General features: G+C 38.0%; 1 long non-coding RNA gene across 5 annotated transcripts; it reads left to right on the forward strand.

Annotated features, from left to right (window-relative positions):
• Positions 1–985: 985 nt before the first annotated feature.
• On the forward strand, positions 986–27235 carry LOC120090032. Of its 5 annotated transcripts, XR_005485376.1 has the most exons (4): positions 986–2822; positions 3010–3258; positions 15222–15297; positions 15693–20175. It is a non-coding gene; the product is annotated as an uncharacterized LOC120090032 (long non-coding RNA). The 5 variants fall into 5 exon arrangements; XR_005485374.1 differs by lacking the exons at positions 15222–15297; positions 15693–20175 and adding an exon at positions 27039–27235; XR_005485375.1 differs by lacking the exon at positions 15693–20175 and having other exon boundaries at positions 15222–15659.
• Positions 27236–27888: the final 653 nt, after the last annotated feature.

A 27888-nucleotide genomic window follows, 5' to 3' on the forward strand; every position in this document is an offset into this window, starting at 1 on the left:
TCAATTATATTAGTTTTGACACTAAAATACAAAATTAAAATGAAACAAAATTCAATAATTTGAGATAGTTAATTTAAATTCACAAGATCTCATAGTATTATAGTTTATATACTAATGATATATTATTATATTATTATATGATATATTTTTTTAAAAAATTATATAAATAGTAATAATATAAAAGAAAAATGTATGAAATAAAAAAATAGCTAAACTATGATAAGTATACAAATCCCTAAATATGAAAAAATGAAAAAGAAATAGATAAAACTTAATCATTTTGATAAAAGAATGTAACAAAAAACTGAATTTGATAAGAAAATGTATAAATAAATTAAAAAGGAATAAGATAAAACCAAATTTGATAAGAAAATATATAAATAAATTGACAATGAATAAGATAAAATAAGATCTTATGACAAAAGACAGATTTTGATAGATAATCATGGAGAAAAATCTAGAAGATACAAAATAGTGTTATAATGATGGATCACAAAAAAAAAAAAAAATTATGGTTAAAATCTCACAAGTTTACATTACAATTATGTATAAATGTAAAATAATTAAATCTCATAGCTTCATATTATGTGTAACTATATGTGGTGAAATCTTATATAAATATAACTATAATAGTATGATAAGTGCTAAAATTGATAAAATAAATAAATAAATAAATAAATAAAGAATATTTTAACGATTTGGAAAAAATAAATATCACTTCGTACACAAATGGTCATTCAAAGATATGAGAAATATACATCTAATTTATTAAGAATATATGTATAAAATTATGAAAATCGTTAAAATAATAGCAAAAAGAGTATATAAAACAATTTAATGCTATGAGAAATATACAACTAGTTTATTAAGAATATATATATATAATTATGAAAAACAATTGAAAAATTTGAATAAAATTGAATATGTAAAAAGTAGTAAAAAACCATTCAAAGATTTGAATAAATTTGAAATTTGATTAGATAAAATAAAACATAATAATATATGGTTATTTAAAATATTAATTTGGTAGAAAAATTTGGATATTTAATTTAGGTGAGATTAATTCGAAAAGTGGTTAAACAAAATCTAAATTAATAATAAAATATGGAGATTATGTTAATTACATGAGCAAAATCAGGAGGACAATTTTCAGGAGAAAAATCAACAATTACATTATATACATAACCCGACCTTATGTTTTATTCAACAACTACCTTGTATTTGATTCTGACTTTATAATTAGTGAAATTCAAAATATTGTTTTCAAGTTGATCCTGGTGTTCCTATAGCTTTACTAAAATAAATAGTTAAAAATGAATATAATTAAAAGAATAAGTATGATTCCTCCAGACAAATATTATCAGATACAAGTTGTGAGCTTGAAAGAGAAGACATGTTATTTCAACAAGTTACACTCCTTTAAGATTTTGTGCTTTTATATAATTGCAATTTATAATTACACGCATTTGGCACATTCACCTTTTATTAAAGAATCTTACTAAATGTCCCAATACCAATGATGTCATGAATCTTGTTTCCATCATATACTGTATAAAAATTATCGGTCAAATGCAACATTTGAGATAGTTCATCCAAACGATAATTTATTTCAAGAACATGGATACCCAAAAAGTTCGCGAATTCATAATGAGTTGGGTTAGCGTGAAGTAGCTACAAAAAATCAATGCAGATTATATATGAGAGAATGACATAATAAGCGTACTTGTTTAACTCGTTGTTAGATGCTCTTCAAGCCATGAATGAATAAGTTTGATGTGCGTCTCCCTTTTATTTATTTATTTATTTTTTCCTTTTTCTTTTATCATTGTAGTGGACTTTGTTGGTTATTAATGGACTCTATTCATTTTTTTTCTTTTTGTAATTGTGATGGAATTTATTAGCTTTTGTAGTTTTGTCTATTTGTGTAATGGTCTTTGTTAATTTTGTTAATTTTGGTAATGGGTGTTTGTTATATTGCTATAGTTATTAATTTTAGTTAATTTATGTCTATTACCTTTCAATATTTTTTACGATCATAGTTCGACTGATATGATTCAATTATATTTACAACAAACTTATTGTTCACAATTAGTATGAGATATTCAGTTTACTATAGTATTAAGGTGTCAAAAAAGAGAGGCAATAGTACAACATAATATAATGTTAGATCAACACATCATGCTTATCAACGACAGTCTAGTTTTTTAGAAGTTAGATAAATTGGGTTTATCAAACTAGATTGACATCTCATTATTGCTTTATTGTAACAATGGAGAGCAAAAACCCTACATTTCACATGTCTGGTGGGGAATGTACAATAACATTGTAAGATATTGCAGTTCAATTCGGATTATTAGTGGATAGAAAACTTGTTACTTAATGGTTGCATTATGATGTCTGGTGGGGAATGTACAATTACATTGCAAGATATTGCATCTCAATTTGGACTACTAGTGGATGGAGGACTTGTTCCTTGATGGTTGCATTATGACTAGGAACGTGTTTGTGAGATTATTTTGGGTTTTTACCACCTAAAATAAAGGGGTTGAGGTTGAATATCTCATGATTGGCATCACACTTTATAGAATTTTCCTCCAATGCTAACGTGGTCACAATATAGAGATATGCATGAGCATCTATAATGCAACTTATTGGAGGATTCTTGTTTGCCGACAAGTCCAACAATTTGGTTCACCCAATGCTCCTTCCTCTATTGGGCAATTTTGAGGAAGCTAGTAGGTAGTTATGAGGCGTTTTCTGTCTTGCATGGCCATAAAGAGAATTATGTCAAGCTAGTTATGCAACAACTTTGGGAATAACAGGTATGTTGATACTACTGCAAATATAAGCTTTTGATCGATTTTATACTATCGCACTGCAATACAAGTTAAAGACCCCCGATTATTTTGTTGGGTGTCCACTTAGTGCCTAATATTATTTTCTTTACATATTTATTTCATTCTAATTTTACATTATAAAATGTTTTTGATGAATTATATTCATGTGTAGATGGAGCGGTACCTTAGCTGTATCTGAGCAATCAACAAACATGTTAATAATATATCAAGTATCATTTGACCGACTAATGCAATAATCAAGGCATTTGGTTGACAATGAGCCCCCTTATATGCTTTCATATCATAAAGTGCACAAGGAGGATCTAGTAGATGCTTTAGCTATATAATATGACTATTTATTTGGGACGACTTAATTGCGAGAAGATATATCACAGTTGATGGCGCTTATTACCGTTGCATGGTAAGAATTTTATTGTCTAATTTTTTTCAATTATATTACATAATTATTATGTTATATTAATCTTTTTCTTCATGTAGAATAATTTTGTCCAAAATGTGCAACAATATTCAATACAACACAACTTACCACAATTAGGTTCAAAGTGTGATCAATGTGTGGTAAATATAATAGATATCATTCAACAGACAAGAATACTTAATGTTACTAACACTGATAGAAGACATGCTCATTGTAGATGCCAAGGATAATAGGTCGAGATATTCCAGAGCAACACGGATAGCAGATGTGGTCTGTCCCATAGATCCATACTCTGCAGGTGACCCTCAAACACATTAGCCGTGAGGGCCTTTGTAAATGGATCAGCAACGTTGTGCTTTAAAGCTATCTTCGTGGCAATCAAGTCCCCTCGATGTACAATCTCTCAGATGAGATGATACTTTCGCTCTATATGCTTGCCACACTTATGACTCCTAGGCTCTCGAAAATTAGCCATAACACCACTATTATCACAATAAAGTGTTATGGGCTTTGACATGTCTGAAACAACTTCTAGATCAATCACGAATTCCCTGAGCCAAACGGCTTCCTTAGCAGCTTCACAATCGCTACATACTCAGCCTCCATGGTGGAGTCAACGACACACCCTTGCTTGGTGCTACGCCATACTACTGCTCCTTCGTTAAGAGTGAACACTGATCCTAATGTGGATTTCCTAGAATCCTTATCAATCTAAAAATCAGAGTCTGTATATCCCGTAAGGATAAAATCCTTAGAACCATACACGAGTATGTAGTCCCTCATTCTCCAGAGATACTTGAGGATGTTCTTAACGGCTGTCCAGTGATCTAATCCTGGATTAGATTGATATCTATTGATTATCCCTACTGCATAGCAGATATCAGGTCTAGTACATAACATTGCATACATCAAGCTGCCTACAACAAATGCATAGGGGATCCAAACCTCTTGGGGTGTTTTAAGACATTGTTCTTTAGCCCCTTTTGGAGTTCTATATCAAATATTTGACAAACATCTTGTCAATATACGACGCCTGAGACAATTTTATTCTTTCAATCTCGAAAGATCTGAATACCCATAAAAAACTGAGCTTCTCCCAAATCTTTCATTTGAAATTGGGTCCCTAGCCAGTTTTTAACTGTAGTCAGTAAACCTACATCATTCCCAATGAATAGGATATCATCTACATACAACACTACAAAAAACTATTGAACTATTGATGATCTTCTTGTATACACAAAGCTTATCAATATTTTGATCAAAGCCATAAGATTTTGTCGCAATATCAAACCTTATGTTCCAAGATCGAGATGTTTGTTTCAGTCCAAAAATGGACAAATTAAGCTTGCGAACTTTTTGATCTTAGCCTTGGATTATGAATTCCTCGGGCTGCACCATATAAATGGTCTCCTCAAGATTGTCATTCAGAAAAGCAGTCTTGACATCCATTTGCCAAATCTCATAGTCATAATATGAGGCAATGGATAGAAGGATCCGGATAGACTTTAGCATGGCAACAGGCAAGAAAGTCTCCTCATAATTGACTCCCTCAACCTAGGTATAACCCTTTGCCACCAGTCTAGCCTTGAAGATTTGCACCTTCCTATCAGCACCCTGTTTCCTCTTGTATATCCATTTACAACCTATAGGTTTAACCCCATCAGGTTGATCTACAAGATCCCATATTGGATTGAAGTACATAGACTCCATTTCGAGATCCATGGCTTTGATCCATTCATCCCTATCAACATCCTCTATTGCCTTCTTGTAAGACAATGGATCCTCAACTTTGCCATTAGTTACCATAGCTAGGATTTCAGTTAAACCCATATAGCGAATAGGTGGGTTCGCAACCCTCCCACTATGTCGAGGTTTCCTCAACACTTTAGGTAGATTTGACCTACTAGATGAACCTACTTCAACAACTCTTATTGAGGTACTAGGCTCTTCAACAACTCTTGTTGAAGATTCAGTAGTTTCTTTGAAAATCTCATTCAACATAATTTTACTTTTGGGTCTTTGCTTCCTTATGTGGTATTTTTCAAGAAAAGTAGCATTTGTCGATATAAATACTTTATTTTTTTTTAGGATCAAAGAAATAATCACCTCTCGTTCTCTTGGGGTAGTCTACGAATAGGCATAACCTTGAACGTGGTTCCAATTTCTTAGGAATAGCCTCAAGCACATGTTCTGGGCAACCCCTGATTCTGAAATGACATAAACTATGTTGGGAATGTCCTAGAACTCGCAGTTCGTAAATTTTGTGTTAAACATTCTGTTTATCAATAAAATATTATTGAGTATCTTATTCAATAAAGTTGTTGATTTTGCATTCTATTATGAAAATCCAATAAACATATCCATGGGTATAGTATAAATACTTTAACTTTACATGGTAACATAAACAGGATCAAGTTAATAGTATATAGCCTAAATGATCTATAAGTATATGGATGAAATTGGGTATCTCATCCTGGTAACACTATTGGATGCGACTCATTTTGTATAGGTAATACAAATGGTGTGATCCATAAATGGTCTGCATCATATAAATGAGGCAATCCTCAAGATTCTATTCAGAAAGATAGTCTTGACGTCCATTTGCCATATCTCATAATCATAATATGAGGCAATTGACTGGAGGATGCGGATAGACTTCAACATGGCAATGGGTGAGAAAGTCTCCTCATAGTCGACTCCCTTCACCTGGGTATAACCCTTTCCCATAAGTCTAGCCTTGAAGGTTTGCACCTTCCCATCGGCACCCCGTTTCCTCTTGTAGATCCATTTGCAACCTATAGGTTTTACCCCATTAGGATGATCTACAAGATCCCATACTGAGTTGAAGTACATCGACTCCATCTCGAGATCCATGGCTTTGACCCATTCATCCCAATCAACATATCCATTGCCTTCTGATAAGACAATGGATCCTCAACCTTGTCATCGACTACCATAGCCAAGATTTTCGTGAAACCCATATAACGAACAGATGGGTTCGCAACCCTCCCACTACGTCGAGGTTCCCTCAACTCTTGAGGTGGAACTGACCTACCAGATGAACTTCCATCAACAACTCTTGCTGATGGAGCAGGCCCTTCAACAACTCTTGTTAAGTTTCAGTAGTTACGTTGGAAAGCTTAGACAACACGATCTTACTACATGGATTGTGCTCCCTCATATGATCCTCCTCCAAGAAGGTAGCGTTCGTTGACACAAACACTCTGTTTTCCATAGGATCATAAAAGTAACCCCCTCATGTACCTTGGTAGCCTACAAAGAGGCATAACCTCGAACGTGGTTCCAATTTCTTTGGATTAGCCTCAAGCACATGTGCTGGGCAACTCCATATGTTGAAGTTACACAAACTAACTTTACGCCCGTTCCACAACTCCAAAGGTGTTCTCACAACACTCTTGAAAGGAACACAGTTGAGGATATACACTGTAGTCTCCACTGCAAAACCCCAAAACGAGTCCGGTAAGGAAGCGTAACTCATCATCGAGAAAACCATGTCCAACAATGTTCTGTTTTTCCTCTCCACTATACCATTTTGCTGAGGTGTACCCGATACTGAGAGTTGGGAAACGATTCCATGTTCTATCATATAGTTCTAGAACTTAAAATCCAAAAACTCTCCGCCTTGATCCGATTGAAGTATTTTAATCCGTCTATCCAATGCATTTTCAACTTCAGCCTTGAACTCTTTAAACTTTGACATAAGTTCTATCTGCTATTTACACATTGCATGCGCCCTAGAAATAGGAATGATGGTATGTGGTCATCTTGTGTTATGTGTGCGTCATTAATCATTTGGACATACTTGAGAGAGTAGTCTAAAGATAGAATCTAGGTTTGAGAGAGTCGAATTAGATCACATAAGCAAGCGTAGAAACTTAGAAATAATTTTTGTCGACTGTTTCGCATAGACATCACATGCATCCTAGAAATAGGAATTATGGCATTATGCATTGAGAAATGTAGTACTGATATTTGTGTATAGCATGATCGCATAACTTGTGCGCAATCTTGCGAAATGTTAGCTAAACCCCTTCTCAACCCCTTCATCGCATACTTATTGTAACTCTACGCTCTCATCACTCCGCGTTCAACTCCGTCGCATAGGAAAAATCTAAATCAAAGCACTATCCACTTCTTTTTCACCACCGCAATAGAATCAAAGAGTCTGTCGCATATCTACTTAGTAGTCCCTGTGTTCGACCTTGGACTTACCAGGAACTTAAGAAGGCTTATACTTGGGCTTTGTTAGAAAAACTTGAATGATCATCGCATAACACATATCATCGCATACTCACACCATCACATCATAATTTTACGCATCAAACTGCTTAGAAGATGAAGCAACATTTGCATCACCTCCCTTCTTCTCCTTACTGTTCAACAAGGATTGGAATGTCTGCAACTTGTTGAGGATAGTTGTAAAGATATATTCCACTTTGTTCAGTATCGCATTACTAATAAAGTGCAGGAAGCTATCGGGCAACGAGTGCAGAATTATGCTAACCTGGTTGCCCTCATCGATGCGTGACCCATTCATCTCCGCCACGTTGAAGTGGACCATCATATTTAACACATGTTCACGAAAAAAGGTGCCTTCCTCCATTTTGAAGTTGAAGATACATTTAACCTCATGCTTGAGTTGTCCAGACGGTTGTCCAAACATTCCCCATAGGGACTCCATGATCTCATGCGCTAAGACCATAGGCTCATGCTTCTTGGCTAAAACATCGTTAAGACTAGCCAAGATATAAGCTCAGACCTTCTCGTTTGCCAATGTCCAATGGTCATAAGCCTCCTGAACATTTCGAGTGGCATTCTGAGGTGGAATAGTAGGACACTCCTCCGTAAGGACGAACCGTAAATCATTGATGATCAAAATAGTAGTGATCGTATGTTTCCAACTAACGTAGTTCTCGTTAGTCAGTTTGTCGGCACTTACTAGAGCTAATGTGGCTGTAGCCATATTTACGTCACTGAAAAACAAACAAACATAATGAGTCTGTGTACTACAACTTTTAGCTCCAATTTTAGTTTTAGCAAAATAGTTTCCATGTACGCTAAGTGAAAAGACATCTATTTCGAAATGATGCCCCAGCGAGGCAGGACAAACATCATCGGTGGGGTGGTCAGATGCCCCTTCACTGGGATGAGACACTCTCAACCATTAGGCAGAAACAACTCTTGTAACTGACCCTAACAGTCACCATTTTTCAGTCTAGAACTGTTAACCTTTAACAATTTCGCGTAAGTATAACGTTTCATTTTCGGCCCTAGAGTCCTGCCCTAATGTGCTCACCATAGGGAAAAAGCAGATTAGGACAAGAGATTAAAACGACCTTATCCTATACAGGAGATTAGATAAAGAGTTGTGCAAAACTACTATCCTATAAGGGGACATTCCCAGAGTGCCTCGAGGTGATGAACAAAAACGTTATCCAACCTAATGAGAGAGACTGTGGGATATTTTGTCCACGTTCTCCCACTTACTATGAACATTCTCTCCATTCACCTTGGTATTGACCTACCCAAACACCATCCTTTAAGGGGACACTCTGATGCTCATATTTATGAAGTGGAAATATGAATGATATGTGTTGATGGAATTGCGTTGTGCACTCAAGTTTCCCAAGCGGAATTCAAGTGTAAATTCCTTTGAGTTTCTTGGTAAGTCCAGGGTCGAACACAGGGACTTGTGAAAATAGATTGCGTTGGTAATTTTGATGAAAACTTTGCTGTAACTAAGTAAATAGTTGGGTTTGTTGTTTGAGTTGATGAAAAAGAAATAAATAAAGGTGGTGGATTTGAGAAAAGACAGTTACATTGATAGATGCAATGAGTATGCGATGAACGGGTTGAGAAGATCTTTAGCTGACGTTACTTGGGAATGCGTCAGACTATGCGATCATGTTACAACCATGCACGACAAATCATTTTCCAATGTAAATGCGATGCTCCTAAATCTAGGATGCATGTGTTGAATGCAAAATGTCCATAGAGCTCATCCCTAAGTCTCTACTCTTGTCCTATGCGATGATGCAAAATGCATGAAAGCAAGGTGACCGCATACAATCATATCCTATCTCTAGGATCCATGCGATGCGTTGATAACAAATAGTGCTCATTCCTAAGTACCTATCTCTCATTTATACGTTCTAATCTGGCTCTTCCGAGTCTAGATTCTAACTTGACCTTCCTAAGTCTAGATCCTGTCCTTAGACTACCCTCTCGAGTATCTCTAATGGACGAATAAAGCATACATAAACAAGATAATCGCAAAGAATGAAGATTCCCTAGTTGTGCTAGCTAAATGCTTCTCAACCCATTCAATTGATTTAGCTACTCATGCGTGAATAACAGAGAGTGAACAGATATAGAGAAAGGAATTCCATTCTTATAAATGAGTTGAGTATAAAATGGCAATGGAAAGTAAAGGTAGAGAGCCTGGTAGGAATTCCTTGCTGACCGAGGCTTTTTACACTGAAATCTCTATTCTAATATAAAGATGTTCCCGTTTCTGCATGCATCAGCCCTCTCTCTGTCCTTGGAGCTCCTAGTGCTCTCCCAAGCTTACCGGAACGATCTACCTGCACAACTTCTTCCTTCGCGTCCGCCTTAAAATGAAAGAAAACTAAGAACACAGACGTGCGACCTGTGGAACAAAAGATTGTAAAAATGGTGAACCCCTTTTCTAAAGAATGCACTTGGTATTTATGGAGCATCCGTGGTGAAAGGCGACTTCTCTCTCCTGGTTGTACAGATGAGACAACTTTAATTCCTAACTGATGCACCACATAATTGTCACCGATAAAGCTGAATGTACTTTATGACCATTATCGGCTGTCAACTTAATTTGGATTCGATTGTCATTAGCTTTCTGTCCCATCGCTCTTAATTATCCTTTCACCCGGATACGTCCACCATGTTGGGCTGACCAAGTTGTGGCAATCCTTCTCGAGCGAATGTTTGCGAGCATGATCAACGCAAAGCCTTGCGGTGAAGTTGCGCTCGACCGATGATTTCCTATGATCGTAATCTTGCATTGCGTTAACGTATATTCTGCACAAAAATACAAAGATCAACTGTTCTAATGCACTGAATGCATGCGTCCACAGTATTATAGAATTTATGCTTAATGGATGCAATTTAACATATTTCATCAATGCAATCCAACATTGTTTAAGAACTTAGCACTATGATAACGTGCATTTCTACCCGTTATCACACCCCCAAATTTAAACAATGCTTGTCCTCAAGCATATGCTAAAGATTCCTTTAGCAAGTCAATCGCAAAGTTCTTTTCCTAGATTTCTCAAGAATACTTCGTTCAAATCCTATATACCAGAATTTCCTTAAGTCTTATTCAAGTCTCTTCTTAAAATATTTCTAAGACCTAGGGACTGCAAGCTTACCTTTCAAAAGGACGTTACTAAATTTCGGAACATCACATGATTTATTTCAAAAAAGAAAATTTTTTTCCAGAGTGTCAAATGATTTTATCCTTGCATAAAAATTTTTCTTCATTGCTATTTTTTTCTGATCTTACGCTGATCCAAGTGCCTTGCCTTCGTTTTGGCTTGCCCCCACGTGTGTCATGCAGACATCCAACTACGAGCAATGCACTCTTTCTCAGACTAAACTCATATCGATTTGGCAGTGGAGTTGCGGTCATTGATTTATGCGTTGATCCTGGTGACTTACTTTCGTTTTGGCTTGCCCCTACGTGTGTCATGCGGACATCCAACTACGGGTAAGTGTCTTTCACAACTTAACGCTTATCAACATGGGTTTTCCATTGCGTTTACAGTGGAGTTGTTATTCTCAAAATATATATATTGTTTTTGTTTTTTTTTAAGAAAGAAATAGCAAGGTCGAAAATAAATACTCACCCCCAAATTTAAAATGCGGCAATGTCCTCATTGCTAAAAGATAAAAATAAGTCATGCGATGGTCATAGAATGCGTTGTAAGGAAAGTTTGAAAGAAAGCTAGCAAACCCCTAACTTCGAGAAATATTTCATGAGGTGACTATCTTAAGACTAAGTTGACTCTAGTATATATGAAAGAAATAGAAGCATATTTGTCATCATTGAAATCATACTTGGCAAAGAACAGAATGCGGTAAACTACTAAATTTATCTATGTCAAATGATTGCGGTGATAAGACTTTTAAAATTAACATGCGATGTGATAGCACAATATTTGAAATAAAGATAGGGAAGAGCACACCCCCAAATTTTGCGCTATTGCCCACATTGTGTACTGACGCATCCTTCCTTACGGCGATCTATCTTCTATGGATTGCGGTGATGGATTGAGATCATTTGCTTCTTCTTGTAACATCTCCGCAATCCTGTGCCTTAATCATTGTAAACAGACAAAGAGAGGGTCAAATGATTTAAAACAAAACAACAATTTTTTTTTTAGAGAAAGAAGTAAAATTCAGTAAGATTTAGATAGCTAAATACTAGTAAACGAGACAAAGAAATAAGAGTTCAAGAATCATGTAGGGGGGTAGTCCGGGTCTTTCAGCTTCACGAAGACTTTTTCTGGCTGAAAATCACCTCCACAATATGCTTTAACTCGTTGTCCATTAACCTTAAATATCCGACTGCCATCCTCAGTGATCAGCTCCACCGCACCATGTGGAAATATTTCTTTAATGATGAAGGGACCGGACCAGCGTGATTTTAGTTTTCCCGGGAAGAACCGCAGTCTTGAATTGAAGAGTAAGACCTTTTGCCCGACTTGGAGGTTCTTACCGCATATGCGTTTGTCATGCCAGTGCTTGGTGCGCTCCTTATAAATCTTCGCATTCTCATATGCGTTGATCCTCTATTCTTCTAACTCGACCAGCTGCATTTTCCGCACATCTCCTTTTTTCTTCAAATCAAAATTTAGCTTCTTGACTGCCCACAGTGCCTTATACTCTAGCTCCAAAGGCAAGTGACACGCCTTGCCAAATACCAACGCATAGGGAGACATACCTATTGGTGTTTTAAATGCGGTCCGGTATGCCCACAATGCATCGTCAAGTTTCGTTGCCCAATCTTTCCGTGAAGGCTTTACTACCTTCTCAAGTATCAACTTAATTTCACGATTGGATACTTCAACCTGACCATTCGTTTGTGGATGGTATACGGTGGCCACTTTGTGGAGGATGTTGTACTTGTGCATCAGCTCTTTGATATTATGATTGATAAAGTGGGATCCTTCATCACTTATGATGGCACAAGGAGTGCCAAAACGAGTGAAAATATTTTTCTTCAGGAATTGGGAGACTACGCCGCATCACTTGTGGCACATGCTATTGCCTCTACCCACTTGGAGACATAATCGACGACCAATAAAATGTAATGCTTGCCATACGAAGGAGGGAATGGTCCCATGAAATCAATCCCCCATACGTCGAATAATTCCAGCTCCAAGATAGTGTTCATTGGCATTGCGTTTTTCCATGAAATGTTGCCTGTGCGTTGACACCGATCACATTTCATTGCGTAGTCAGCAACATCCTTGAATAATGTGGGCCAAAAGAATCCACTTTGCAAAACTTTGGCTGCAGTGTGCTACCCTCCAAAGTGCCCACCATATGATGAGTCGTGGCATTGTGATAATATGCGTTTTTTAGCAGCATTCGGTACGCATAATCGAATAATCTGGTCTGCACCTCTCGTATACAAATTTGGCTCATCCTAATAATAATGTTTGCATTTGTGCTTGAGCTTCTTCTATTGATGATAGGTGTAATCTTTAGGAAATTGCTCATAAACCAAATAATTAACGATGTCCGCATACCAGGGCAATTCTTTTATGTGGAATAGCTGCTCATCCGGGAACACGACACTCACTTCAGTCTCATTGCGGTCAACTTCAGGATTTTCCAGTCTAGACAAATGATCCGCAACCTGATTCTTTATCCCATTCCGGTCAATTATTTCGATATCAAATTCTTGAAGGAGGAGAACCCATCTGATCAACCTCGGCTTTGCATCCTTCTTTGTCATTAAGTATTTGATTGTCGAGTGATCAGTGTGGATGAGTACCTTGGTTCCCAATAGATATGCCCGGAATTTTTCCAACACAAAAATCACAGCTAGGAGTTCCTTCTCTGTGCTGGTATAATTTATTTGTACAGGGTTTAAAGTTTTACTCGCATATGCGATGGGGTGCAAAATTGTTTTTCTCTTTTGCGCTAAAGCTGCCTCCATCTGTAAACCTCGAACTCTAAGTTTCTTAGATAAGCATGTTTGCTAAAGGAATGTTATAATAAATATTTAACTAATGGGAATCTATGTATATTTATAGGAGTTGGGGAGATAGGAAAGAAAAAAAAATCATATGAAATGAGGTAGCTCATTTATTAGTTTGGCTGGAGGCACTAAATATGGGTGATGTGGCAGTTTAATCCTTGAACTCAGGAGGCGACAGGAAGATTAAAAGGAAGTGAAACTTCAAAAGCATGGTTTTGGCAATTGGCATGAGAAAATTTAGTGAAATCAATGCCATTTGAAAGCTGGGAGAATCTAATTTTCGAGGTTTTCTTGTCGGAGAAAGATTGCAAGAGGAGAAGAACAAAAAGTGAAGAATTTGTAAAAGAGGCAAAATCTCAGATTAATCGGGGCTCGAGGTGAAGATTGGAAGCTCCAGGCCGAACTATATGATATTTTCGGATGAAATTTTAAGGTAAGACAATTACTCAATTCTAAACAAGTTTGTAGAAGGAGGTTTCTTGAAAAGAGTTATGGATTTTGAGTTATAAATTTTTGAATTTGAAATAGAGAATCTGTGCAGAAGCAGACAGCTGCTTGGGAAGAACAAGCAAACAACTCACCATAGAGAGCGAGAGCGAGATAAAGGGCATGAGGATCTCACTCAGGATGATAATCTCGTTAATTTTGTGTTGAAGATCTCACTCAAGAAGGAAATCTCGCTGGAATTTGGGCTTAATCTCGCTGGTAAGGTGAGTATCGTTAAGATGAAAGTTTGCTAGGAAAAGCTTGATCTCGCTCATGATGAGGAACTCACCCATGAGGAGGATCTCGCTCATGAGGATCTCGTTCATGAGGATGGATTTACTCATGATGATTATCTCGCTAGTAATGCTGTCTTTGTTGATGAAAGCTCCATTAGTAAATGAACTATTTGAGGTATTTTGCTAAGAATTCTAAGTAGTTTAACCGGGAATTATGTCCTTTCAGGCCAAAAAGAGCTAGGATAGGCATATAAACCATTAAGAGGCCGACGAGTTGTGAGTGACTAAGTGAACTTAATGTTTTAATACTTATGCATATAAGGTCAAGTAAGTTACAGTAATGTTAATGATGAATTTACACTCCCTCAAGCAACAAATAGTTGAAGAATAGCTTAACATATGTTCCCCGGCTTGTATATGTGTAACACAGGCCAAGGTATGTGGTGAAATCATTAAAGTTAAGTTTCTAATGTTGAAATATGCTTCCTAGAGGAAGGCTATAATAGAATGAATTCTTGTGTAAATGACATGCAGGGAAACTTAATTTAATACGATGAAATAACCCGATACCGAAGGACATGGAGAAGGTATCGGGGTAATAGTACCTAAGGTATTGACGGTACTTAGAAAACTCCACGTGCACGTAGGTAGTTCTGAATGAGAGGCCGAAGTATGGGTCTCCTAGGCCATACATCATCAAAGGGAGGCCGAAGTATGGGTCTCTTGGCCGGTAAAAGACGTTGGGAGCTAGAGCGTTATAGGCTCGTTCTCAACTAAGGAATAATGATGTTAATGATGCCTAAGAATAGTTGTAAATTATGTTTAGAGGAAGTTTCTTGAGATTCTCATCAGTATATTCACATGTTTATAGTGATGTAATGCATGATGTAATATGATTCTATAGTCACTCACTGAGCTACTAGCTCACAGATTTTCTATGTTTCCTTTTTCAGGTAGCGGTCAGATTCCTCAAGGTTGATCCTACTGCTGTTTGCCACTGAAAGGCCCGACTTGTTAAGGAGAACTTAGGTTGATGGCCTGTTTATGTACACATGTTTTGAGAGGGACTAGGACTTTGTTAGAAATGTTTAGGGCCATCTGTGAATATTTTGTTGTAAATGTTATGTCATGGCTGTATGCATGTGTTTATATAATCCTTGTAGAACCTTAGGAGGCTTGCTGTATGCGTATACTATTAATGTTTAAAATAGGTTAGTATTTAGATTAGAAGGCTTTGGTGGTGGGTGCTGGCAGTAGGGCTAGTAACTACCACGGTCATATCCTCTTTTAGATTAAAAGGGTAATCTGGGAGGGGGTGTGACAAGTTGGTATCAGAGCATAAGTTTTTGGGAATAGAAGGGAAAGTTCATGCATAAGTCTAAGTCCCTAAAGTGTGAGTCCCTAACATGTGTACATTGTATTAGGTGAAATGCCGAGGCAAAGTGGCAGACAGTGTAAGCAGACAGGAGGCAGGAATTTTGACCCTACCAATAAGGGCTCGGAGGTTAGAAAGAATGCATCGAGTGGGAAAAAGAAGGTGATAATCTAGTGGGTCAGGAAACGACGTCTGAGGGAGAGTCTAGTACTCCCTAGGCAAGGACAGATTCTCAGCTAGAAGATATAGTTTTTGACAGGATAGCGCAGAGGCTAGCAGCCAGTGTGGGCTCAGTACGAGCAGACCTAGAGAAGAAATATGGAATTGAGAGGTTTAAAGCCTTAGGGGCTGTGACATTTGAAGGTATAGCAGACCCGGCTGAAGCCGAGTTATGGCTGGATGTAGTTGAAAAATGTTTCAATGTTATGAGTTGTCCAGAGGACAGAAAAGTAGGGCTAGCCACCTTTCTACTACAAAAAGAAGCAGAGAAATGGTGGAAAGTGATATCCGCCAGACGAGCCAGTACAGATGCAATGTTATGGCCTGAGTTCAGGAAGGCCTTTGAAGACAAGTACTACCCCAGCTCGTTCCGAGATGCAAAAAGGGATGAGTTCCTCAGACTAATGCAGGGAACAATGTCAGTGGCAGAATATGAGCAGAAATTTATAGAGTTATCACAGTATGCTCTGCCGATTATTGTTGAGGAAAGAGATAGATGCAGGAAATTTGAACAAGGCTTGAGAAAAGAAGTCAGAACTCCGGTGACATCTACGGCTAATTGGCTAGATTTTAACCAATTAATAGAAATGGTGATATGAGTCGAGCGGAGTTTGGTAGATGATGAGCAATTGCCAAGGGGCAATGAGGCAGTAGTAGGGCCTAGAGACAGGGGATCTCGACCTCCAGTTGCAACTCAAACTAGTGGAAGCCAATTCAAGGGTACAAGTTGGCAAGGATCCAGGAAAAGGAAATCGAGACCCTCGGTCAGTGCAGTTAGCCGTCCAGAGATGCCACGAGCTGATGAGTCGGTAGCCAGCACAGCAGGATACCGATGTGCCCTAGTTATGGCAAGAGGCATCTTGGAGTATGCTATAGTGACAGGTGAACAGGGACACCCCAACCACACAACAGATAATCTCCCAGACAGTTAACCAACCAAAGGGCGCTAGTAATCGAGGCGAAGGGTCAAGGGGTGCTAAGCAGAAGAATGTCATAAGTCGACCCCAGCAGTAGGGGCAAGTGTATGCCATGACACACTAGGAGGCAGCAGAGTCTCTAGATGTTATGATCTGTAATGTCATATTATGTGGGCAGTTTGCTTATGTTTTATTTGACCCTGGTGCCACACATTCATTTATATATAGCATGTATGCATCTAGTATGGATAGATTGGTTGAGCCTATGCCTGAAGAGTTATTTATCTCTACCCCTTTGAGAGATGTGATAATAGTAGATAAATGTTATAATCATAGTGAGATATTGATCAATGGTCAGGACTTCTATGTTGATTTACTTCCCTTAGAGTTGTTGGAGTTTGATGCTATCCTGGGGATGGATTTTCTAAGTAAGTATCGTGCTTCAGTAGACTGTTATAAGAAGGAGGTAATGCTCAGAAAATCAAATGGCCAGGATGCAATGCTGACAGGAAGCAAAAGATTAATCGCGGGGAATCTGATATCAGCAGTGAGAGCTCAGAAGCTGTTGAGCAAGGGATGTAAAGCCTATCTGGCTCACGTAGTGGTTTCTCAAGGGAAAGAGCTGAACCCAGAAGATGTCCCTGTGGTAAATGAGTTTTGGGATGTATTTCCTGAGGAATTATCGGGATTGCCACCCGACAGAGAGGTGGAGTTTACTATTGACTTAGTCCCAGGAACAACTCCTATATCGCAGACACTGTATAGAATGGTGCCAACTGAATTAAAAGAATTAAAGGTTTAGTTGCAAGAGTTAATTGACAAGGAATACATTCGACCTAGTGTATCGCCTTGGGGAGCTTCGGTATTGTTTGTAAGGAAGAAAGACGGTACACTTAGATTGTGTATTGATTATAGGCAGCTGAATAAGGTAACAATTAAGAATAAATATCCGTTACCACGCATTGATGATTTGTTTGATCAGCTAAGAGGAGCCATAGTGTTTTCAAAGATAGACCTGAGATCGAGCTATCATCAACTGAAAGTGAAGGAAGCTGACATTCCTAAAACCGCATTTAGAACTAGATATGGACATTATGAATTTTTAGGAATGCCATTCGGATTGACAAATGCTCCTGCATTATTCATGGATTTTATGAACAGGATATTTCATCCCTACTTGGACCAGTTTGTGATAGTATTCATTGATGACATATTGGTATATTCTGGCAGTAGGGAGGATCATATAACCCACCTGAGGATAGTATTGAAGACGTTGTGAGATAAGCAGTTGTATACTAAGTTCAGTAAATGTGATTTTTGGTTAGATTGGGTTGTATTTCTTGGGCATGTTGTCTCAGCAGATGATATTAGTGTAGATGCCCAGAAGACGGATGCAATAGTTAATCGGGAATGACCCACGACCATTTCAGAGATATGTAATTTCTTAGGTTTGGCAGGTTATTACCAGAGGTTTGTGGAGGTTTTCTCTAAGATAGCTCTTCCGTTGACGAACCTGACCAAGAAAGGCATGAGGTTTGAATGGTCGTCGGAGTGTGAGCATAATTTTCAGGAGCTGAAACAAAGACTAGTATCAACACTAGTGCTTACCTTGCCTGTTCCAGGTAAGGAATTTGAGATTTATTGTGACGCATCCCGACAAGGATTGGGATGTGTGTTGATGCAGGATGGGAAGGTAATTGCATATGCCTCTCGTCAACTTAAGAAGCACAAAAGCATTTATCCTACGCATGATCTGGAGTTGGCAGCAATTATTTTGGCTCTGAAGTTATGGAGACATTACCTATTTGGAGAGCGCTGCAGAATATTTACAAATCACAAAAGTTTAAAATATATCTTTGATAAAAAAGAGTTGAATCTAATATAAAGAAGATGGATTGAATTGATTAAAGATTATGACTATTCCATCGAGTACCACCCTGGTAAGGCTAATTTTGTAGCGGATGCACTATGTAGGAAGGCCATTATTGGTTCAATAAGAGGAATGCTATTGCAGGAGTTCAGGAATTCTAGAACCGCCTTATCAGTGGGACCGTCAGGAGGAATGATAGCTACTTTCCAGGTAAGGCCTACCTTAGTAGAAAACCTCAAGAAAGATCAGTTGAAAGACCCTGATCTTCAGAGGATTGTGATGATGTAAGTAAGGGCATCAGAGTTGACTTTCAACTGGGAACAGACAATGTACTAGAAAAGGAGGGGAGAATGTGTGTGCCTAATAAGCTACAGCTTAAATAAGCCATTCTGGAGGAAGCATATAGTTCTGCTTACGCTATGCATCTAGGAAGCACCAAGATGTATAGAACCTTGAAAAGATCTTACTGGTGGTCTGGGATGAAGAGAGACATAGCAGAATATGTGGATGATGTATAATCTGTCAACAAGTAAAACCTGAAAGATAAAGACTAGCAGGATTACTCAATCCACTCCCAGTGCCTGAGAGGAAGTGACTTTCTATTTGTATTTCCTAGGATGCCCTCAGGATACGATGGCATTTGGGTAATAGTCGATAGACTGACCAAGACAGCCAAGTTTATACCAGTAAAAGTTACTTTTACACTAGACCGTCTAGCTAAGATTTATGTGGATAGGATAATTAGTCAATATGGAGACTCGAGGTTTACTTCAAAATTTTGGCCTAATGTACAGAGGGCTATGGGCACTAAATTGCATTTCAGTATGGCTTTTCATCCACAAATAGATAGACAGTCAGAAAGGACTATACAGACACTAGAAGATATGTTAAGAGCTTATGAATTACAATTCAAGGGAAGTTGGGATACACAATTACCGTTAATTGAATTTGCATACAACAATAGCTACCATTCTAGTATCGAAATGGCTCCCTATGAAGTATTGTACGGTCGACCTTGCAGGACCCCACATTTAATTGTCTAAAAATTGACAACGACATCAAATTTATGCTGGCCCCCAAATCACACAGGGCTTGCCCAATATAGAGTCCTCCTATGGAGCAAGGAATGGTGAAGCTCCCAGGATCGCTCATCTTCGATGGGATTATGGATTTGGAACTTTGTGTTAATGCCACCATGGCAAATATTCCAGCACCCCTCTTCTTAGTTACCATGTCCTTTAGAAACTTGGCGTAGGCAAGCATTTCCTCAACGACTTCACTGAAAGGAATGTTAACATGTAATTGCTTTAACATAGATAAGAATCGTTGGTACTGTACCTCTTCATTTTTCTGCTTACTTAGTCTCTGAAGGAAAGGTGGTAACTGAACTTTCACGGTTCCTGTTTCAGTTGGCTTCGAGGTTGATGCAACCTCAGGTTTTTCTGCTTCATTTTCTCTTTCTTCTTCTTGCGTTACTGCAATCTCAGGTTCAGCTGCAATGGAAGTTGTTCTACTATGCTCATTCTTTTCTCCCTCCACAGTCTTCCCACTGCGCAATGTCACAACCTGACATTACTCCTTACCTGATCCCCCCTGAGTTGTGTGGAAGTTCGGTTGAACTTGGCAACGCCTCTTGTGACTTACTTTTCAGCTCACTCGCAATTTGGCCCATCTGTAATTTAAGATTTCGGATAGACGTAGCCTGACTTTGAAGCACCGTATCGTTTTTCTCTATATATTGCTTCAATAGGCTCTCCAAAGAAGAGGATTGCGTTGGTTGTTGTGAGCTACTTTCTTGATTGCTCGGTTGACCGTTGTTGCGTTTAAAGAATCCTGGTGGCCCTTCTTTTTGCACCACAGGTTGAAAATTTTGTTGTTGATTCTTCCAAGCAAAATTGGGGTGGTTTCTCCACCTGGGATTTTAGGTGTTTGAAAAGGGATTATTTTTCACAAAGTAGACATATTGTGGATTTTGCGGGCAATATTCCATCGCATGACCATCACCGCAAGTCGCACACCTTGCGGTGTTTTGACTGATTGTGTTGATTTGCCCACCTTGCGGTGTTGGGCTACTGATCGCCATTCCTTGGATCAAATTCATCATTGCGGTCATTTAGTTTTGTAATGAAGTAATAACACTGTTGTTTGCGTCAGAGTCTTTGAGTCTCAATCTCTGGTCACTCTCTCTCCAGTTTTCATGGTTCTTGGAGATGCGATCTAGGATATTCTTCGCCTCATCATAAGTTTTATCAAGTAGACCACCAGCGGCTGCCGCATTGGCAGCAGTCTGTGAAGCAGGATTCAAACTATGATAGAAAATCTCCATTTGAAGGTAGTCTGGTAACCCATTATGCGGACAATCCCGGACCAACCTTTTAAACCTCACCCAAGCATCACTGAGCAATTTGTCCATATCTTGTTCAAAATTTGTAATCAGTTTCCTTCGTCTTGCATTCTCGGTAGGTGGAAAATACTTCTTCATAAATTTCTCCACTACCTACTCCCAAGAAGTGATCTCTCCTAGTTCGAGAGAATATGCCCATTTCCTAGCCTGATCATAGAGAGAAAACGAGAATAACGTTAGTCGAACTTCTTCAGCAGAGATGTTCGAGAACACAAAAGTGTTGCAGATTTCAATAAAACTTCGGAGGTGAGCGTGCGGATCCTCGCCACACCTTCCTCCGAATTGACCTGCAGTCTGGATCATCTGTAGCACCACCGGTTTCATTTCGAATTTGCTTCCGTCGAGGGCAGGCCTCATGATTCCCGGAGAGAAATCATAAAGGTTTGGCGATGCATAGTCCCTGATGGGCCTATTGCGATTGTTTGCCAATAGAATCGGATTCGCCATGACATTATTATCATTTGGTGCTCCATTTCCAGGCTGCTCCACTATCTCTTCTTTGTCTGGTTGTGGTTGCTGTTGGCGGTCTCTCAATCTTCGGGTCATAATTCGCCAGAGATTGAGAGTTCTGCAAAGAAATCAAAAAAATTATCGTTAACAAACTATTTTACCGAAGTCCTCGGCAACGGTGCCAAAAACTTGATGCTCGTATTTATGAAGTGGAAATATAAATGATATGCATTGATGGATTTGGGTTGTGCACTCAAGTTTCCTCAGCGGAATTCAAGTGTAAATTCCTCTGAGTTTCCTTGTAAGTCTAGGGTCGAACACAGGGACTTGTGAAAATAGATTGTGTTGGTAATTTTGATGAAAACTTTGTGGTAACCAAGTAAATAAATAAGTGTTGGGTTTGTTGTTTGCATTGATGAAAAAGAAATAAATAAAGGTGGAGGATTTGAGAAAAGACAGTTGCGTTGATAGATGCAATGAGTTTGTGATGAATGGGTTGAGATGATCTTTAGCTAGCGTTACTTGGGAATGCGTCAGACTATGCAATCATGTTACAACCATGCACAACAACTCATTTTCTAATGTAAATGCGATGCTCCTAAATCTAGGACGCATGTGTTGAATGCAAAATGTCCATAGAGCTCATCCCTAAGTCTCTACTCTTGTCCTATGCGATGATGCAAAATGCATGAAAACAAGGTGACCGCATACAATCATATCCTATCTTTAGGATGCATGCGATGCGTTGATAACAAATAGTGCTCATTCCTAAGCGCCTATCTCTCGTTTATGCGTTCTAATTTGGATTCGATTGTCATCAGCTTTCTGTCCCATCGCTCTTAATTATCCTTTCACCCAAATGCGCCCACCATGTTGCGATGACCAAGTTACGGCGATCCTTCTCAGGCGAATGTTTGCGAGCACGATCATCCAAAGCCTTGTAGTGAAGTTATGCTCGACCGATGGTTTCCTATGATCGCAATCTTTCATTGCGTTAACGCATATTCTGCACAAAAATACAAAGATCAACTATTCTAATGTGCTGAACATATGCGATCGCAATATTATAGAATTTATGCTTAATGGACGCAATTTAACAAATTTCATCAACGCAATCCAACATTGTTTAAGAACTTAGCACTATGATAACATGCATTTCTGCTTGTTATCACACTCCCAGGGTGCCACGAGGCTGGGGATAGATCTCACGGTGTGAACACAAAAGGGAGAAACGCGAAGAGGTTTAAATGAAGTATCATATACCCTAAGTACCTCCCACTGAATGTTCTACCTGGGGGTTCATTAACTTAGACCATCCGACTACTGATTTTATCTAAGTCAGTTTAGTTTTCTAAAAAACAACCCTTGTCTTTGAAACCAAACAAGTTCAAGTAGTCCCATTAAACTCTTTAACGAACTGTCCTCAAATTTGCATGCATGCATCAAATCTATCTAATTCACCTTTCCAGGTAGGTTCCCAGGTAGGGGTGTTTCGTTTCCACCAACTTAAGTACCCTAGCTTAGACAGAACCCGCTTTAGACAATAGGTCCCTTATAGATAGATTTGCTACATATTTAATCTTTTATTAGTCAATTTAATCCTATTAAACTGATTAAAAGATTAAATCTTAGGTTCCTAATCTCATTAGAACCGTGATCTTAGGTCTATCTCCCCTAAGTTTTAAAACACTTTTAAAACCATGATTCAAGCCTAAGTTCACATGCAAGTCTTTCTTATTGATTTTAGTTCTAATTTCCCTTATAACTCTTATAAAAGAAACAACCAAAACCCATTCACATTGCCATGCACAACTAGGTATTTATAACTCTTATAAATTTAACCTATGTGTCATGCTTCATGCAATGTCCATTCATTACTATATATAACACTTATATACTTGGTAATGAACTAAGCAAGCATGCTTCCATACACCCTTATACTATAACACTTATAATATAAAGATGACGTATGTCTATGCTTAATGCATGCATAAATATAACTCTTATATTAGATGATGTATAAACATGTTCTTATGTAATTTAAGTCATGCAAACTACTATATCATATCACTTACTATATAGAGATGATGCATGACCAATGCATAACCTAAGGTGGGATATCAAATATATGGCATACCATATGACATATAATCAAACATACATCTTATGTACATTCATAGAACTAATGAATCGGGATGATTGAGCCTAAAAAACCGGAAATTAAAATTCTATCTATTACATAAATCCATCGAGCAAACTGATTCACAGGCGAACCGGGTCTTGAACTGCCCGGGCAAAGCCTCCCTGATCGAACTGGCCGAGTAACCACGATCGCATAGCTATGATCGAGTACCATTTACAATGCGATCAATTATGAGGCACTCAATCGTTTAGCGCACTAACATTAAATATACAAGTCTAAACGATTGTTTAGACGATGACGTTGCTATGAAGCACGATCGTCTAAACAACCATAGAACAAGTGCTTAAGTAACTTTTACTACACGATCATGTAGTCAGTGACTAAGTGATGAAGCTTGCTGAACTACACAATCGTTTAGTGCGTGCACGTTCACCTTGCTGCCAAGTATCTCATACTCAACGATCGCTTACCCCATCATTTACACAATCTGACCAACGCTTGGTCTTCTTTTTCCTCGAAGTATAGTGCAGCTCCTTACCTTGAAGCTTCATCACGAGCGACTCACACTAACTCAAACACTTTGAATTACATACTCGATAGCAAGTTAATACGCCCAAAAACACAGAGGCCCTTACAATTAACTTTAAATGTAAAAAGAATTAAAGAACCAAAGGCAACCATCCCAGAAACTCCATTAATCCACATCCACAAACATATTTAACACTTAAACAGAATGTAGACATGTTTTACCCACCAAGAATGCAAATGCTATTCTATACATCAATGGATTTGGAATATCAGAACTTGGCTCTGATACCAAATGAAGGAACTCTTATCAAAGAGAACCTTTGAGCGGAAGAAAGATCGTTCCAAATTTATAATGACAAAATTACAAGCATTCATAAACATACACAGTAGTTATGCATTTAAGAACAAATTACGGCATGCTTTTAACAATAAATACACACGAATGAGAGACTTACCTTTGAAGACTTTTCTTTTGTTTTCCTTTTGCTCTCGTCAAGAAGTGGGACCTACGCCTCTCGCTATCGCTGCAATCGTCTACCCAAATCTCTCACTATCGCTCAGCAAACAAACAATATTCTCCATGAACAAACAGCCTCTCGGACACCACCACTCAGTGACCTTGGTATTCTCGAAGTGAGCATCCAGGAGGTGTGGGCGCTGTTGGATTTGGTAGAGGGAAGGAGGAAACAACAATCGTAATCAAGACCAAGCAAGTGGGAGAGGTTTGTGTCTATCATATAGACTTGTGCTTGATCGTTTAGAAAAGGTGCACGATCGTTTAGTAAAACAGGTTTGGTCGTTTAGACAATCGTTTAGTGAATCTCGCTTAGGTGCACGATCACTTAGTAAAAACAACACGATCATTTAGGAAACAGCGCGTGACATGATCGTTTAGGAAACATTTGAGGCTATCTTGTAGGCTCTCGTGAGCTAAACGATAGGCAGTGTACAACCAATCAAGAGATAATGCGATTCCTATCCAAAATGAAATTTTTTTCATTTTATACTTCAGTTATGAGAACTAAATAAAACTTCCCACTTTCACGTATAGTTAAGAAGAAACCACCAACAATTATCTCATAATTGTTTTAATTATAAATAAATATAATAACTAACTTATCATATTATATTTATAACCTATAGTTTTAATATCACATCATATGCAACATTTAAACCATAGTCCTTTTCTCCTTTACTTAATATAAATCATATTTATATCAAATCCTCCAATTAATGTAGAATATCATGTCAACTATATCATATATAATTGAACCAGTGTAATCATATCATATATAATCAAACTCCCTCTTGCCAATTTGAACACTTCAAACTGACCCAAAAAATTGATTCTCAACTTGAATCCATTGAGCTACGAAGGGGATCTTATGAACCTGTAGCTTGAAGCTCCAACGGTAAGTGAATAGCTAACTAAACTCTTTAGCCACGAGATCCACCATCCGTTAACTGTCAGGCACTCCACTAAAGACCGACAGCTGCACTCTTCAACTACAAATATATTTCCGTGTCCTTCGGATATAACTAGTCAATAGTACGATAACCCTTCACAGATGCTCGTAAGTACAGTTGAGCCAATTTACTGTTTTGCCCCTGTGGTTACATCTAACTTCTTAAATACCACTGATCCCTCTAATGAACAATACATCATAGTCCTATTATGAGTGGACACCTCTCGGGCCTTGAGAAGGTGTATAGCGCCACATCGTTCAAGCACCGGAATCAACCCTTAAGGGAGCAATCTATCTACTTACCCCTTCTTCGGGGAAGGAGTTTCGTGTGTAGATGAGTTCCTAACTCCCCAATCAGACGAATCCCCAAAATGGTAGGTTTTAGTCGGTGATCTAACCACTCGCACCCATGCAAATCAAAGAACTTTCCTCAAAGGCAGAAGTTCCCAACTCACTCAGGATTAAGGTCATGTTACCTATGGTCATCCTAGTGAAGTGAAGTTTCTGTCATGAATGACGTTATATAACGAGACTAAACACTTCGTGGTCCGGTCTTATACAAACTCCTTTGTATAGGACACCCTTGTTAGCATGTCTCCACATGAATGATCAGGATCAAACCATCTGTAGCACGTCACAACACTTGTAACTATCTTAAAAGTGGGTCACATCCGTAGTGTCACCAGGATAAGGTTTCCCTCCTATATTCATACACTACAGACCAGTTTTGTCATCACTTAAGGCATGATCCACATGTATGTCTCCACATACATGCTTAAGTTACAACGACAACTAGGGATCTTAGTTTATTGGTTTGTGGTAAAGCAAATAAAACATCTCATGTTTCATAGACAACAGTGAAGAAAATATCTCATATCATTACACCACAAGCGTTTGTTCAATACTAGTGTTTACAAACTACAGGACCCAATGAGAGTTCAGGGCATCAACCCCAACAATTATTTGGTCAATAATTGTCTTGCTTCAGTGAAGGAATTGTTGACTACCCTATGGTAGTAACTATTCGAAACACTAAAGTATCGTTGCAAATAAATAAATATTTTTTGGGTACTTTATTTTTTTTTGCTAAAATTGGATTTAGATGCATAAAGTTTAATAGAATTTGTTTAAATTTTCCAGCAATGTCGAATTCAATTATACAACTTCTTGCTTCCGATAAATTTAACGGTGAAGTATATTCAAACTGGAAATCCAAGTACGATATTAGTTGTGGATGATTTGAGGTTTGTGTTGGGGACATCTATGATCGGTGGGTTAGGGCTAACGAATAACCTAGGCTTATATCTTAGCAAGTATATCCGATGTACTTAATAAAAAACATGAGGTAACACTTCATTAGATTCAGGCACCACTAATCATGTTTGCACTTTTCTACAGGAAACTAGTTCTTGGAGACAACTTTCTAAACAAGAAATGACTTTCAAGGTGGGAACGAGTGAAGTCATTTTAGCTCATGCAGTGGAAGATGTCAAGCTATTTTTTGGAGAATCTTTCATCTTACTTAGAAATGTATATTATGTACCTAAGATGAAAAGAAACTTAATCTCCATTTCCTATCTGCTAGAAAATATGTACAGAATATCCTTTGAATCTAATGAAGTGTTTGTTTTTTCAAGAGGTGTTCATATTTGTTCTACAAGACTCGAAAATAACTTGTACATATTAAAACCAACTGAAGCAAAGGCCATTCTAAATATAGAGATGTTTAAAATGGCTGAGACTCAAAATAAAAGATGGAAAATTTCTCCTAATGCCTATCTTTGGCACCTCAGACTTGGTCACATTAATCTCAATAGGATTGAGAGATTGGTAAAAAAACGGTCATCTAAGCCAGTTAGAAGATAGTTTTTTACCTCCATGTGAATCATGTCTTGAGGGAAGAATGACAAAAAAATCTTTTTCTGGTAAAGGTCTTCGTGCCAAAGAACCTCTCGAACTTATATATTCAGATCTATGTGGTCCGATGAGTGTAAAAGTGATGTGTTATTTTATTTAATGTGGAAAATGGATGATATGCGTTGATGGAATTACGTTGTGCACTCAAGTTTCCCCAGCGGAATCCAAGAGTAAATTCCTCTGAGTTTCCTGGTAAGTCCAAGGTCGATCACAGGGACTTGTGAAAATAGTTTGCGTTGATAATTTTCTTATGAAAACTTTGCAGTAACCGGTAAAATAAATAAGGTTGTTGGTTTATTGTTGCGTTAATGAAAATAATAATAAATGAGGC

This window comes from Benincasa hispida, chromosome 11, assembly GCF_009727055.1.
Source record: "Benincasa hispida cultivar B227 chromosome 11, ASM972705v1, whole genome shotgun sequence".
Classification (NCBI taxonomy): Eukaryota; Viridiplantae; Streptophyta; class Magnoliopsida; order Cucurbitales; family Cucurbitaceae; genus Benincasa; species Benincasa hispida.